At 29.1% G+C, this 16,567-nt stretch overlaps 1 protein-coding gene across 2 annotated transcripts in view; it reads left to right on the top strand.

Moving 5' to 3' along the window:
• The first annotated feature begins 4,807 nt into the window (after positions 1–4,807).
• Positions 4,808–16,567, top strand: part of LOC107453701 (matrix metalloproteinase-21) — a 94,289-nt gene continuing 82,529 nt past the window's right edge. The window contains exon 1 of one of the 2 annotated variants that reach the window (XM_016070621.4): positions 4,808–5,144. The gene's annotated coding sequence lies outside the window, so the exon portion shown is untranslated. The remainder of the gene's footprint in view (positions 5,145–16,567) is intronic. The other variant, XM_071177524.2, reaches the window with a different exon arrangement.

Below are 16,567 nucleotides of genomic sequence, written 5' to 3'. Positions count from 1 at the left end.
AATGATAAAGGAAGATTCTACGAATAATATCCAATCCAGTGGAAGAGAACTTGAAGAAATTTCGAAATAGTGAAGATATACAAATTGATTATATCAACATCATACTTATGAAGGCTACTTAAGAAACTAAGCTACTTATGAAAGCTACTTAAGAACTTATAAAAGCTAATAATAAGCAAGCTATATAACTTATGATAACTTCTGAATTATAGAAAGAAAGCTACGGATCGGAAGGTTTGAAGAGAAGTATTAGTTCTTCAAATAGCGGAGATGTAGTTTTTCGGACATTAACACACTGCAATAGCAGTTGAATTTACTTTATTACTATTATTATCATTAGTTGAAGAATGTATGAAGTCAAAGATCGATGCAATGAGTGTCTACAAGACTAATTTCAATTCAATGCTTAATTTTTAAAAAAAATGATGTTTTGCATGGCTTGCAGCAACAATCAGATATTACCAGTATTAGGTTATTGGAAAAGTTACTGCCAAATTGATTGATTGTACTAAAGTATATACCCACAAATATGTAAATTAAGTTGAATTAAAAGCCGAATTTCTGTCTAAAATTATAAGATTAAAAAGCATTCCATTTCATTTATAATCACTTAAGGTGACTTATATCAACGCCATTTTCTTACGTATAAAGTTACTAATTAATATTTTGGAGAAAAAAAATTTATGCTTAACGCAATGTTTTTTTATTGATCTTACACTGTAGAAAATTTTCGTGTATCTGAACAAAACAAAAAAATGGTTGCAGGTACGTAGCACTAAACTGGTGTTTTATAAGTGTTCCAATGCACCAAAGATAGTTCTTGGTATAGTGAAACACCTAGAATGTTATTTTACATTACTTGGAGAAAAATAACCCTCACCATGTTTATTACTTAGTAACGCTAAAATTTATAATCATATGATACACCCGAATCATTAAAATTACTTTCAGTATTCAATATAAAGCAAGAACCATAAATTTGAGATGCATACATACGATATTTCTCAATAAATATTTAAAAATCATTTTATACAACTGACAGATTTATGTAAATTTTAGGAGAACATAAATGTCTTTATCATACAAAAAAGTACATGCATTTCATAACAACCTATATGAAAAGTTTTTCAAACCGAAAAGAAGATTGAAATTACGTAAATAATCGTCCACAATTCTTGATAAATTAGTAAAGGCGATCAAAACTTACTTGGGCTTAACTAGACTATGACCAGTTTGTCAATTCAATTCGACAAGAAGAACTCCTTAGTGTACTTCATGTTAACAAACCACCATTTTGACCTCCATATTGTCACTATTTTGAAATTGCACAATTATTCACCTTTTAACTTCTATTATAAGTCCAAAAGCATTTGTTATATGGTTAAAACATGCCCTACCATCATTTGACACAAGAAATCAATTAAACAGTTAAAATATAAAATAATTATTCGCCAAGTTGTCGGAGTTCCGAAAAAAAATTTTCTTCTTCAACAAAATACTTCGTAAGTTTTATTAATTAATGTTAAGCATTAACCCTTTTAAGTGTGTAAGAGCGCTCGATTCGGTATTAACTTAAAATAATAATCATTCACTCAATTTTCAGACTTTTTCACCTCAAAATTCCATAGGTATTACATCACAGTTTTTACAGTGTAGATACTAAATTTTAAATTATTGAAATTTTAAGTATTTTTCAAACATTTCCCAGGTTATTATTCAATAACTTTGTACAAATAACGAATTAATATCGCAGTTATAAATATTTTTTTAAATAAATTGGTAGTCTAAAGAAAAAAGTTTTCAAAAGAAATGTTTTAAAAAATTTTTGAATTATTTTTTCTCGATGTTATGATTAATATTTTCTATATTAACAATTTTAAATCAAACTAAAGTGTAATTTGAACGTATTTAGATTTTTTGCATTAATTAGGTAGCATAGCCAATTTCTTTTTTCTCTAGTTATTTTTGGTAATTTATTGAACAGCAAAAAAAGATTTTTTACACTAAAAAATGTACAGAAAAATAATTAATCTTTTATACTACTCTCCGCTCACTTTTACTTTATCATGCTTAACCTCAATATCATGCGATATTCATGCAACTCGGTCAACCTCGATCTTCTTTTAAGAACTATCCTAAAAGTACATTGTAAACTTACAGGAATTATTTTTTCATTGCAATTTAATTTTAAGTATTTTTTTAAAAATATTTTTACCATAGTAGTATGAACTAAGCGTTATTAATTTACTCCAAAACTGAACAGAAATTCGAATAATTGTAGTTCAACCTGTTTACTGCAGTTTAGACTGCAGTTCAACCGAGCAAAATTATTTTGCTTAAATTTTATTACAAAGAAATTTTGAACTGAAACTGTGTCACTACAATAACAAATTTCCTGATCTTTCGATTGTATACTTTTTTAATTTTGATATAAGAAAATTTTTATTATTAAAAAAAAGAAGAAAAATTCTTAGCAACCCTAGAGGTTGGTTTGCGGTTTGCGAAGCGTACTATAGGAGCCCATTAGTTACTAATACAAATATAATCTAGGGAACATGCAAAATAACAATTTTCCATGACTTTTGTTAGAGATATAATTACACTAGAAAGTACCGACACTTGGGATTCATAAAATCTATTTTTATTGTAAAATATTATACCGTAATTTTTACAGTAATGTTTATTTAAATAGAGTGATTCACCGATTTTACAGTAATTATTACATTAAAAATCGCGGTGTAATATTTTACGTGGATGGATTTTAATATGATAAAGTAAAAAAATGGATTTAATGAAAATGGATTTTAATATGATGAACCCAGAGTGCCTGCACTTTGTTCCGTAACACGTTCCAGTAAATACGGATTTTACGGTGAAAAGTGCCGGTATCCTGAGTGCTGATACTTTTTACCGTATTTTTTTACTGTATACTAAAATGCTAAATGATTGAATTACTTCCTTTAAACCAGTATATTCTGTATATATATTGGCAGGATCCGACGGCAAGAGGACAAATATCAATTGAGACAGTTTTTGCAATCCATAATTTGTGATTTGAAATATCGTTGTTTTTATCGGAGTCAATTAAGAGGGAGAAAAAAAAAATAGCATTTGACGAATGGGTAACCAGTAATCGCAATAAGGAGATCACAATTTTTTTTTTTTTTTTTGGCTTTAAAAAATTGAAATAATTTGGTCAAAGTAAATTCTAATTAAAATTTTACATTTATTTGTCTATCTGTATTTCAATAACCAAAATCAATTAATGATTGTGAGGAAAAAGAATTTGATCCTAGTTTTATATCAAATTTTTAACAATCTCTTTTTTACCTTTTATTTATATTTTTTTTATATGAAAGGAATGGCTTCAAAGGAAAGAATTACTTTAAAGAGATCTCTGTTTGTTAAAATTTAATTTGTTAGGAGTGAGCAAGGCACATATAGAACTTATATTAGTCTGTCTTTTATTAATCGGAATAAAATGAAGAGAGGAATGAGAGTTCTGCTACGCGCTATGTTAAATGATTGATGAGTTCGGTAACAAGATGCAGGGGCTTTAATTATAAGGCATTTTTCTCTCGTCAGAATCTACTATACCTCCTTTCATCTGAATGCTTGCTTCCATACTTCCTCCACAACTACAATGTGAGAGATTTTTTGAATTTTTTCTCTCTCATTTCTCCTTTTAACACCGTCTAGAATGAGAAAAAAATTAAAATGAGGTAGTATACAGTTCATAAAGCAAATATACTTGCTATTCCTTTTTTTTTCTAATTCTTTTTATTCTTATTTTGGCAACATGCTTTTTTTTACCCATATTTCGCTAAGAGTGTTCATGACTCACGAGTTGATACATTCCAACACTTTTAGAGCAATTATATAACCATGGAATAGTTTAAATGGTTAAGAGATTGATTTGAGAAACATGAAGCTAGATTTATCTTCTTTTTTATTTTTGATGGCTTCATTTACCGTAACCTATGATATGAGTGATAAATCGTTATCGCATTGGCGCGATCAGCATTAACGCAGAAAGTTAGAAATTGCTCTCCTGAAAAATTTGCTTTTTTGAGTTACCACGGTTTAGTTTCAAGGCGACGATATGAGCAATTCTACAAATAAACGCCAATTTTTATACTAAAATATAATCTTATAGTATGAAATCTCTATAAATACATATTAGAGAGACATTATAATAATATTATATTTATGTAAAAATCGTTTTATCTGAATAAATGGCTCAGATTTATCTGAGTATGTCAGAAAGAGTATGTCGCATTTAAAGCATGTCACAAAGAAAAAATTTCATGTTCACGATTTTTTCTTGCCTTTCTAGGGTGTAAAGAAGAAGAAAATTCATGTAGAAATAGTGTGCCCCCTAATTTTTTTTTTTTTTTTTTTTTGGCTGCCTAACTGGCGTTTATTTGTAGAATTGCTCATATAGCTAAAAATCCCTTACTTAACTTATTGTCACCTATGAATATCCCATCCTAATTTAATCAGAGTAATAATTACTCACTGCCTTACTGGACAATCGCAATTTATCAAGTGTCTTAGCACTGAAACTCATATTTAACGTTAAGATGAATGAATGAAAAGTCACATCCCGTAATTTACACAACCTAAATGGACCGTTAACAGATATTAAAAGACGCACATATAATAATAACCACCCTTACCATAAATTCAACCCTGTAATCATTGACAGTGTTCTCTCCCTTATTGCAAAGTCTACTTCCTCATACAAATAGTACATGATAGTGTTGACAAGGAGGGCGGGAAAGCTCTGTGACTGTGCCAATCTCCTCTATACTATCCATTATCCTCTGTAATCTCTCCCATTCTGTCTATGGGTCTTTATCAACAGTCTGGATTGTCATTCTCTCTGTGAACAATCGAGTTCAGATACCAAAACCATGATGGATTCGTTGTTGTGGAGTTTTGTTTTTCAGCTCATAATGCATCCCGCGTGGGGGAGTGTCGGTAGGTTTTTTTATGTTTTTTTTTCTTTTTTTGTCGTGGGATGTTGCTGGATTGAAACATGTTTTATGCCCTGGATTAATGAAATGGAAATGAATGGTGGATTGCTATGGGCTTGTTTATGATGAGAAAGTGTAAGAAGTCAACGGGTGTCGAGATAAAGGGTAAGTTTAATTATGTTTTATGATTTGAGGGATTGGAGTTATAGTAGTTTTTTTTTTTTTTTTTATTCTTTTAAAGTGACAGTTTTTGAATATAAAATTCAAAAAATTGACCTAAAAATACTTCAATTGTTTATCAGCCCTGTAGTTGCATGATTGTAGAGGAATATTATATTTAGTGAAAGGGAAGATTAAGAATTTAATAGTTTATTTATTTATTTTATTTTAATTAAAGTGTTTAATCTAAAGTGACTTTTTATTTATTTTTAACTATATAATTTCATTTGTGCAGGTGTTTCAAAATATATTGGGAAATGACTACTACACTTTGAAAAGGAATATTGTGTTTCAAGAAAAATTAAAATCCTGAAATTTTTTTCTCCCTTGTTATTGTTTGAATTAACAAAAACTTTTAAACTGTTTTTCCCCATAGTCTTAAGAAATTTCTCTCAAAAGGAGGGAAGAAGTGTTAGGTTATTTAAAGAGTTAGTAGTCAATTTTTCTATATTAAGCAAATATTTTTGAGAATACAAATGTGGGGACATTTTTTTTCCTTTGGAACATTACGGAATTTTTATTTTTAATATTTTTTTTAACTATTGCGGATAAATAAAAAAATCAAACACGATTTAATTAGATCATTTTTCATTTGATTTAACCAAATTTAATTTCAAAACGTAAAATATTGACATAATTGACTTGGTCATGAATGGATTCAAAGTGTAACTGTAAATCGCAGTGTGATGTGTTTCATTTAAAATATTGCTTGTGTGAAAGAAGCATGAAAGGAAAGAAATAAAAATGAGAATATGATTTCTTCGCGCAATCAAATATTGTTCTGTTAACCTATTTACATTTACTAGTCGTACGTTTACCAGTTTTATTTTATGGCTTTGTTATGTGTGTCCGACTTTATGTTACGATAAACTTTTTTAAGTTGTTGAACAATTTTTCCTATTTACCAACATAAATTGATTGATAAAAAATATTATTTACTAATAAAAATTAATTTTTATTATCGTAAGTGACTATAAAACTGGGTAGAAAAATTTTTTTTACGGGTCGATTGCCGGACATCCTGCAATACTGGATTAACTTTCTGAATGCAATTTTTTTTTATTGTATACGTTTCTAAGTTGATATTCGTGATTGTCCAAATCTTTAAAGTTTTACGCTTATGTCGTTTGAAAAAAAAAATTTTTTTTTGTGTTTTTATGTAGGTAACAAAAAATAATTCATATTATGTGGAGTAGTAATCCAATTTCTACATGGTGCGTAGAGTTTTAAAAAAGTGCTTAAAGCTGCTTATTTTCGATTATCGTTTTTTAAAAGCCCTTTAAAGGTGCTTTTTTCATGGGATATTTTTAAAAAATGCTTAATTTTCCTTTTTCATAAATGAGATTTGTTTTTCTTTACCATGCCGATTTTCGCTGCGTATTATGCAAAAGCGTGGTTTTCACATTGTTCTATTAAACGTTTTCACAATTGATTCAATCACAATCCATTCCGGCGCACCGTCAGTCCGTAACGTATGATAACACCAATCATTTTACATGTTTGATGAAATACTTGGAAATTCGCATGTTCGTCTACTGAGCTGGGTTCGGTGAGATTCTTGCAGTCTCATGTGCAACTCTGCTGCATTTTGCAAGATATTCCCAATTTCAGGCTTCATTTTTAACCCCCTGATATCGAACTGAAAAAAAATCTCTTGATCATTTTATAATGGCTAATATAATCAAGAAAAAGCTCTTTGTCTGAAACTAGTTATTTTATCATGATCATGTAAAGTCTTTGAAAATTATTTTGCATTTTGTTAATGTTCGAGTATATAGCGGTTAAAAATATTTTTTGAGTGCTTAAAAAGTACTTTGAGGGTGCTTATTTTTTGTTGGGAGATTTTGCTACGCTTCCTGTTCTATCTTAGTTATATAAACTCAAAATTAGCATCATTTCATGCTAGAAATTGTAGATTTTGATTTCGTATTAGGAGTAAAGTATGAATAATATAAAATTTTTATATGTTAATTTTATAAATGTATTATTTTTACAAATTAGATTTCGATTAGACAAATTAGATTAGATTTTATTAAAAATTAGATTTTTCGTCAATTTTGATACTTTTACAAACTTCTTATTTTTCATAAAAATTTATTACTTACTTTAAACTTAAAACGAATTATTCCAATTTTTTAACCATGCGAAGTCAAAATTTTGATATAATTTTAATCATTTTTTTGTATTATTTGGTTTTTTCAATGTATGGGTGGCGATACTTTTACTCACTCTGAATTAAAACGATTGAAACAGATGGATTAAAGTGTAAACGTATAAATTCAAATGGAAATTTTGCATAACGTGTCCTGCAGATCAGAGAGTTATTTTTTATTAAAAATTACAAATATGACGCCATACCACGTGAGAAATTTTTTATCTCAAATTCCCTTTTACCTCCCTAAGTAATTTAGAAAAAGTGAGAAAGAGTGAGTTCAGAAAGTAAGCCATGAATTTTCAAACACTGAAAAGAAATGTTCAAAATATCGAAATGAAAACAAATTATGAGACAATAACTTAGGATTCCGCAATGGGGAAGTTCTCTTCCAATAATTTGTTTTGATACTGTGAAATTTCTTTTTTTGGCAATTGAAACTTCATGGCTTACCTAATTTAACTTTTTCTGTATTTTAAATTAATTACGGAGGCAGAACATAATTAGCGATTCAGAGTTTCACTTGTAGAATACCATCAAATACGTCGCACTTTTTATACAAAGCATTCACTGCCATACTATGCTCTAAATTCTGCACCTAAGAACTTCGAACTATGCACCCTAACAAATATAACACATTACAATCGAAGTGTTTTAAAATCTCACGGCGAAAAAATTAATACTCAAATTTCACGAAACTTTCCTCGTTTTTGACGAAACCGTTTCCTGGTATATGCTCCAAGCGAATTGTCACTTTTTCGAGGAAACAAATTTCGTCTTTATATTGTTTTCCAAAAAAAAAGGAAAAAAAAAAACTCGTAATGCCTAATGTATTTAACCTTTCTAATAATCACGTTGTCGTGGGTATCATATAGCTGTATCAATATCACTTTAACAACACAGGGGCATATAAGATAGAGAGGTAAACTAAACCCATGCCCGAAGCGGGATTCGAACTCTGGTTTTTCCTAGTATGAGGCATACTCCTTAACCAACGTACTAACGATCGACTTTTGACGTCACTTTATTTTCGATTGTCTGTAGAAAGAACTCCCCTCGCCACGAAATCTAAGGCCATCTGCTGCTATGGAAACAAGAAATAGCGCTTTTTAAAGAGGGGAGCTTCTCTCTCTTCTGATTTCTTTTCCCTCACCGACCCGATCCAAAACCTTACTTGAAATAGTTAAACCTTGTAACCATAGCCACTGCCACTACTCCAGACGAATGGCTAGGGTATTTCTTTACATATACAAACTACCCTCACCCTAGCTTCGTCATTCTAGTTAACAATCTCCCTCAATGCACTACGATGAGGCTTCGAATTGAGGAAACATTTTCGTCATTGATTTGAGGGTTCGCGTTTTGTCACAAATCACGTGATTTCGTGACGAAATAATTCTCAAAAATAACGAAATGTAGCTCAAAATTGCTGAACTGTCAAAAGTGAGAGTTTATTTCTGAAAGTGCGTATATTAAGTTAGCAAAATAATACGCAATAGTTCGTCATATTTTATCGTAGTATTTTTAACAATTATTTAATAACAAGTTGTATAACGTGCGCTTTCTGCACGTGTAAAAAACATTTAATTTTAGTGCAACTTTTATATTAGATGACGCTATAAAGTATTTATTGTATTATTTCACCTGTAGCTTCTTGCGTTTTACTTTGAACCTGATATTTGTGTTTAACTTATGAATAGCTGTTTTAAGAGTTAATTTTTGTAAACTATTTACACTTCTCTTAATGAGGACTAGTTGGTGATACATAAAAATTGACTATAAGTCTGAAATTTTCTGAAAAATATCACTGAATTCTAAACAACTGTATCAGTGACGTTATTTTTCATGCCTGATACGGATTCTTAAACATATTGGGTCTCATATGAGGGGGATTGTTTTCGAATGATGCAAAAAAATTTTCTCTGATTGAATTGGTTCAATCAGATGCAAGAAAGGTTTGAATTAAAAATTCATACAAAAAGAAAAAGAAATAAAAAAACTTTTTGATGCAAAAAAAATGTAAAACAAGAGATTTTATACATGATTTATATAAAATTTTTGTTATTCTTCTCTTTGTTTAATCCACATTCTTTCTGTAGTCGGTAACATCTTTCAATAATTCTACTTTTTATTTTCCTCGAATAATTTGTTTTTCATTGTATGAATTGCAACAAACTGAAGAATACTTTTTTTCATCTATTAATCTAATCTTTTTAGTTTTTGTATAATTTGAAATAACTAACTCAGTGGCGCGACAGCCCATTAAGAGGGCCAAGGCCGACTGTGCCCATCTCAGTTTAATAATTTGAAATAAACTATCTTAATAATCTAGTTTGTATCAAACGTTTGATATATCTTTGCATGACCTGTAATTTTTTCGGTAATCCGTAACTGTAATTGTATTTTGTAAAAGCTGAACACCCAATTTTTGTCAACAAATAAACTTTTTTTTTACATAATGTGTAACTATTATTTGACTATTTAAAAATTATTTTTCATCAAACATTCTATGTTTATTATTTTTGCGTGATTTTAATCTGGGACTTAAAATTAGTTTTTTTAATACCCAGCAATCTATATTGTTTCGTATCAACTATAATTTTTCTATAATATCTTGTGCATAATCTAAAGACTTTTTTTTTTACATAAAAAAAAATTTTTTTTTTCAATCGTTAATTTTCCGACAGTTTGAAACTCTTGATTTTCTTCTGTGTATGACTTACTGAAGATTTTTAAAAGAGCGAAACTAATGATTTTTTTCCCTATAATTTAAAAAATAACTATGTGAAGAATATTTTTTAAAATGAATTTTAAATTTCATCTCTATACATGTATCACATCCTGATGAATGAAATTTCGCATTTGCAAAGTAAATGACTAGATTTAACTACTAAAAACCAGAACTAACTAAATTCACGAAAAGAATTTAAATGCGATAAATAAGATAAAATAAATTATTAATTCAAACACATGTTTAATTTACCCGCCTTCCTTCTTTTTCCAGAAATTTGTGTGTTGTATGATGATGTCACGGTATTCCCGATGAACAAGACTTAGAAACAAAAAGATTCTAAGAATGTCAACATTTTAGAATGGAATCATAATTTATTTCATTTCAGCTTCAAAAGAATACGTTATCTTAGTTTTTTGATCAGAAGAGTACACATTCTGTTTAAATACAGTTACAGTTATGATTTCTAGAATAACGCGGGACGTCGATTAATTTGAAGAAAAAAAATTTAATCTGCCCTCTCATCTCTAAAAAACGTATCGATTACCTCTGAATAAAAAATTCATTTTAGTCAGTTTTTCATCTTATTCATGGTTTTATAAAATATAAAGAATAAGATTATATAACATTTAAATCGGTAAAAAATCTTATAAAACTTGTAAAAAAGGATATTTGTAACTTTTTTTGTTACTAGGTAAGTGTTCGGATGCAAGAAGAAATTTTTTTTTGTAAAATTGTCTTACTGTATAATAATGACATTACTGGTTTTTGAAAAAAAAAAAAAAAAAAAAAAAAAAAAAAAAAAAAAAAAACGGATCACCTTGAATAACTTTTGATCTAATGGTCAGATCTTCACATTCTGGGTCTCAATCTTAATTTTTCGAAAAGGTGACCTAAAATATATTAATTAATTGGCACATACGACATTTTAAGTTACAAAATCAGACTCAAAAACGTATTTTCTCTGAATAAACATACCTTTTTCGGATACCTCTCTTCGGATTCGGATTTTTGACCCCCAAGGTATGAGGGCTAGTCACAATCTGGGAAATATAGTCCCCATAGTTTGGTCAGGAGAGCGATCCAAAGTTGGGACCTTCTAATGTTAATTTTATTATTTGCGTATTTCAATATACCTCAAAAACTTTTAAAACGCAATTTCAGAAATCTTTGCACACAATTATAAAATTCGTTTATCCAAAGATAAATCTAAGCAAAAAAAAAAAAATAATAATAATAATAAATATCTACTAGTTTATTAAGTAATAGTAGAAAATTTTTAAATAGTAAGGTATATAATTTTTTACATCATTTTAAAGTATACAATTTTACATGGCAAAATACTAATTTTGAACAAATCGTTTGAATAGCTCTTAAGAAATTGCTCACCTTTCAATGAGTTGACTGGGTTCGAATCCCAACGATGACTTGTTGATATGAATTCCGCACCCACCTTGCACCGACCACAATGCTGACGAAAAATATCCTCCATGCTAGTCGAGTCATGGGTTAGAGTCCCTTTGCCGTTAAGCTAACCGTGACAGGGTTTCGTAGTTTTCCTTTCCATTTAACGCAAGTTCCATTAAAAAGTCCACCACGTAGGAAAATTTCTCCAAACACTTGATCCAAGAGTTCTCTTGTATTCTGGATTGAGTTCAAAATTACAAAGCTACGGAGTTAAACATTGGTAGCCGTAAACTGGGTCTGCTGTTCAACGACGGTTATAAAATAAAACAAAGCACAACTAGGCTGACGTCTGGTTAGGAAGCGCTCAAGGTAGATCCGTTCCTCGCCTCGTGGTTTTCCATCCGCAGCACCATTCACGTAAATGATATCGGTCAATTCTATGTAAGTAAACCAATTCATCGTTTTCTTGCAACGTTGTCGCTTGTAATGATCACACTTTCCACTCTCTTATCAGCCTTCGAACATAACTGGCTAGCGATCGCAATTTGCATTTTCGAACGCAAGTTTCTAGGTAAATCTTGTTCACTATGATAAGACAGACTAGCTTGTTAAGTTTGGCAGCGAACTTTTGAGACATCCTGCATAACGTTTTTAAGCTTCGACAAAAATATAATTTTTAAGAAATACTATTGCTCTTCTAAGAGCAAAACTAATTTCAGATTTGAAATCCCCATACCCGAATTAAGCAAGATCAAGTATGCAGCAAAAAATTTATTCCTTATGTTTGTCATCAAACAAAAAGAAGGATTCAAGGAAACAGGTGTGATTAGATAAGATGCTGCAAAGTGTGGAAATTAAGAGAAAATATACTTTCAAACAGGGCTCGAGAAAACTCAGAAATTTTTCCCGTCCTCCTTTGAAACTAACCCGTCTCTTCTAAATAAATAAAAATATAATTTTCTCTTATTTATTACAAGCATTTATATAAATTGCACAATGAATTAGTAGTTACTAGGATTACAAATACTAGGATTACATTATACAGTAATAAAAGAAATACTAGGTTACAAATAGTAAAACCTAGTATTTCTATTATGAAATAATTTATTTCATTGATGAAATAATTTAAATAACAAAGGTTAAGTTATCTGTCAATTTATCCGATGGTGCTGCGTTTTTTAAATGAATCAAATATGACGTTTGCCAGTTCCAGAATCAAGCCAATGATTTACAGAAGTTTCTGCACAGAAATCTAAAAGAGGTTTTTCATTTAGGTAGATGTTCATAAATGCGTATAACGCTTCTTGTTTAAGACCAGTAAGTAATGTGTTTTTTTGTAAGTTCATTGATGAAAAGGCCCTTTCAAGCGCTGCAGTACTCCCAGACAGAGAAAACATCAATTCCACCATGCATGTATGTTGCTGTATTACGAGATTAGAGGGTCATTTTAGAAGTGAGGTGCTAGACTCTAAGATAACAAAAATTGAAAATGTATCACGAACATTAACGGGGAAATGGCCGTCCGCGCGGACGCTGGATTCAAGAAATTTATTGTCCGCGGAGAATTTTGAACCGCCGAGGGCGTGCGGACGGGCGGTTTTTCGAGCCCTACTTTCAAACCTTAAAAAAGAATGGGTCAAAAGGTACAGAACTAAATCATTAGAATTTTTCAAAATAAGGAATGACACCTAGAAATCTAAATCAGTGACTCTGGAGCAACTTTAAATGATTTAAGCAGATGATGAATTAAACATTCGATAAAAAAAAGAAACCACAGCTAAGCAAGGCGATAGAAAAATATTTGATACCTTGAGTTAAATCATATATTTTATGTTTTTTTACCTGAAAATTAATCCTAATTATTTATTACTTAAAAATAAAACAATCTTTATACATTGTAATTATACTAAATTTGATGAGTAATTTAAATTGATTACAAAAACAAAGATTTAAACGAGCTAGTCCTTTTATTGTACTTTTTTTCAAGTTCATTTATTTTTCCGTTTTCGTCACTTCTTTGTTCTCTTATATCTGTCGTTATCAGGTACTGTGCAAGGTTGTGTTTTTCTTAGAAAGAACTCATGTTTCGTCGATAAGAACTCTTCAATTCTTTATTTTATTCAAAATGCACTTACGGTGTATTATTTCGAATTTATCACTGGCGAAATGTTAGAAATTTAAATGAATTACAATGTACTTTTTTACAATGAGCAAGTATAGAGAGAAATGAATTACTTGTGTCATAGGTAAGAAAACAAATGTTTTCTTTCATGTGAGTTTTCTATTTTTGCTTTATAATGCAATTTTAACAGCTCTTTCTTACTTTAAATTTTTTTCGCTTCCTATGCAAAATCGTAAATTTTAGAGTGTTTCTATGCAAGATTGCAAATTTCAGACGGCAGTTGAAAATTAAAGTTTTGCGTAGAAATGAGTGTAAAAATTACAATAATTCATTAAAAGTATTACAAACATATAGTATTGGGTAGAAAGAACTGTAAAAATTAATATATTAAGTCAAAACTATTTTAAGAATTAAAATAGTGCTGAGAAAGACAAGTGAAAAATTCAAAAAATACTTAGTATTTTAAAAATGAAATATTGCTTAGAGAGAACGATACCAAACACATTATTACTTAGAAAGTATTCGATAAATTATAATATTTCTTAGAAAGAATGATAAAATTTTTAATTTAATAATAAAACTTCTATGCAAGATAGTAAATTTTAAAACGCAGTCTGAAAAGTATAGCAGAGGAAGAAACGTAAAAATTACAATAGTTCATGAAAAGTATTCTTTAAATATAGCATTACATGAAAGGGAAATTAGGTCAATATTAGTAAAATATTGAGCGGAAAGATTGATGAAAAATTCAATATTACTTAGCATTCTAAAAATTAAATTCAATATTATTTAGTATTCTAAAAATTAAACTATTGCATAGAAAAACAATACCAAATTAAACATTACTTATATATAAAAGAATTCTAAAAACTATAATATGTCTTAGAAACAATAATGCAAAATTTTATCTATGTAATTTAATGATAAAAATTATATGCAAGATTGTAAATTTTCGAAGATAATCTGAAAACTATAGTATTGTGTAGGAAGAACCGTAAGAACTAAAATATTCCGTCAAAATAATTTTAAAAATTAAATATCGCGCAGAAGGAACGATAGCAAATTCAGTATTACTTAGTATTTTAAAAGTTTGAGTAGAAAGAACGATACGAAATTCAATATTATTTAGTATTCGAAAAATTATAATATTTCGTAGAAAAAATTATACAAAATGTAATATTTCTTAAAAAAAGTATTTAAAAAGTTAAAATACTACTTAGAACGATACAAAATTCAATATTTGTAAGATAGAACGATAAACTTGATATTACATATTCATAAAATACAAAAATCAATACTATATTTGAAATAATGCTAAAAATCCATATTACAAAGCTCACTATTACTTAGAAAGTATTCTAAAAATTGTAATATTACATAGAAAGAGCTGTTAAGATTACAATATAAATTAGAAAGCCTTTTGCGTTCGATTTTATGTTATACTCAGTTACGCTTAGTGATAAGGCTTAATTCATTGCTTTTCGTTAAAAAGGCTAAACAGACATTAAAAGAAAATGAAATCAGGCTCTTTAAAATTTCCTTAGCTCTTGATCAGTGACACAAGATTTAATGCTAAATAATCTTGACAAAATCTTTATTTCAAATAAAAGCATGGATTTTCTGAATCCCCATACACATTTTATTAGAAAGTAAAAGTGGTGTGCATTAAATTAAAATAGCAATTCTATCAAGCATATTGTAACTGTAGTGGCGCAGTTGGTTTGTAGTCGGCCTTCTGAGCCCAAGTCTGCGGGTTCGTTCCCCGGCCCAGACACCGGATTTTCGGGATGCAGAAAATCCTCAGCTGCCATGTCGTATGATTATGCGGCATGTAAAAGATCCCTGGTGTGCCTTATTGGCTCTTGGCATTTCCGGCAAAATTAAATTCCTAGTGCACTTTAGCATCCAATTAGAGTCTCGGTGCTGCCATCTAGTGTGGCAGAAACTAGACGTCTAATTTAACATGACCAACGGTATCTCAACCATTGTGTGGTGGTCCTGAAAGAGTGGATACCACCTCTGGAGAACTGCTCATCGGCAAGACCGATTGTGCAGCTCATTGGAAATAAAATAAAAATATTGTCACTGTTTTCTTATTAATAAAATATAATATTATTTAATATAATATAATATAATATAATATAATATAATATAATAAAATTTAATATAATAACTATTTTAAATATAATTATACATATAGTTCTGGTTTAAGAGAATTTAATTAGATATTAAAAGTTGAAAATTGAACAATTGACATATGACTAAATTTAAAATTGTTGATATACTTAAGTACAAAGAAATATAGAATCAGGCTCTGTTGAATCGAAGCTATTTTTTCAATTCACTGTACATCAAAGCAATTTAGAAAATAATGCTATTTATTTTTTTTTATTCAAACTATTTTAATTCAATAATTACGGAACACACAACTGTCAAGAATGTATGCTTTTGAGTTATACCCATAAGGTTCATATTTCGTATTCCATATTCATTTAAATATACTTTCCGTTTTTATTCAAATATGCTTTCAAATGTTATTATAAATATGGTTTTGCATTAAGAGAATATAATTAAATGTTAAAAGTTGGAAAAAAATTGTCAGTTGCCAAAATCTAAAATTGCTGATAGACCAAAATACATAGAAATCTGGAATCAGGCTCTGTTAATTCGAAGGTTGCTTTTTTTTAAATTTTATTTTCTTAGTCACTGTATATTAAAGCTGTCTGAAAAATAATTTCATTTATTTCTTATTCAAAATACAAAGCAGTTTGAGAAATAATTTCATTTATTTTTTATTCAAAATATTTCAATTCAATAATTACTGTACAGTCAAGAATGTATGTTTTCTCTTCCCTCCAAAATATATTACGTATTCTAAACTCTATCAAGCATATTGTAAGCTTTTCCGTTTTTATTTAAATATTCTTTCAACTGTAATTATAGATAGAGTTTTGCTT

This window comes from Parasteatoda tepidariorum, chromosome 2 (assembly GCF_982258835.1).
Source record: "Parasteatoda tepidariorum strain Cologne lab strain chromosome 2, Ptep-v5.0, whole genome shotgun sequence".
Taxonomy (NCBI): domain Eukaryota; kingdom Metazoa; phylum Arthropoda; class Arachnida; order Araneae; family Theridiidae; genus Parasteatoda; species Parasteatoda tepidariorum.
The sequence above is the reverse complement of the archived record's forward strand: the minus strand, read 5'-3'. Positions and strand labels throughout refer to the sequence as shown.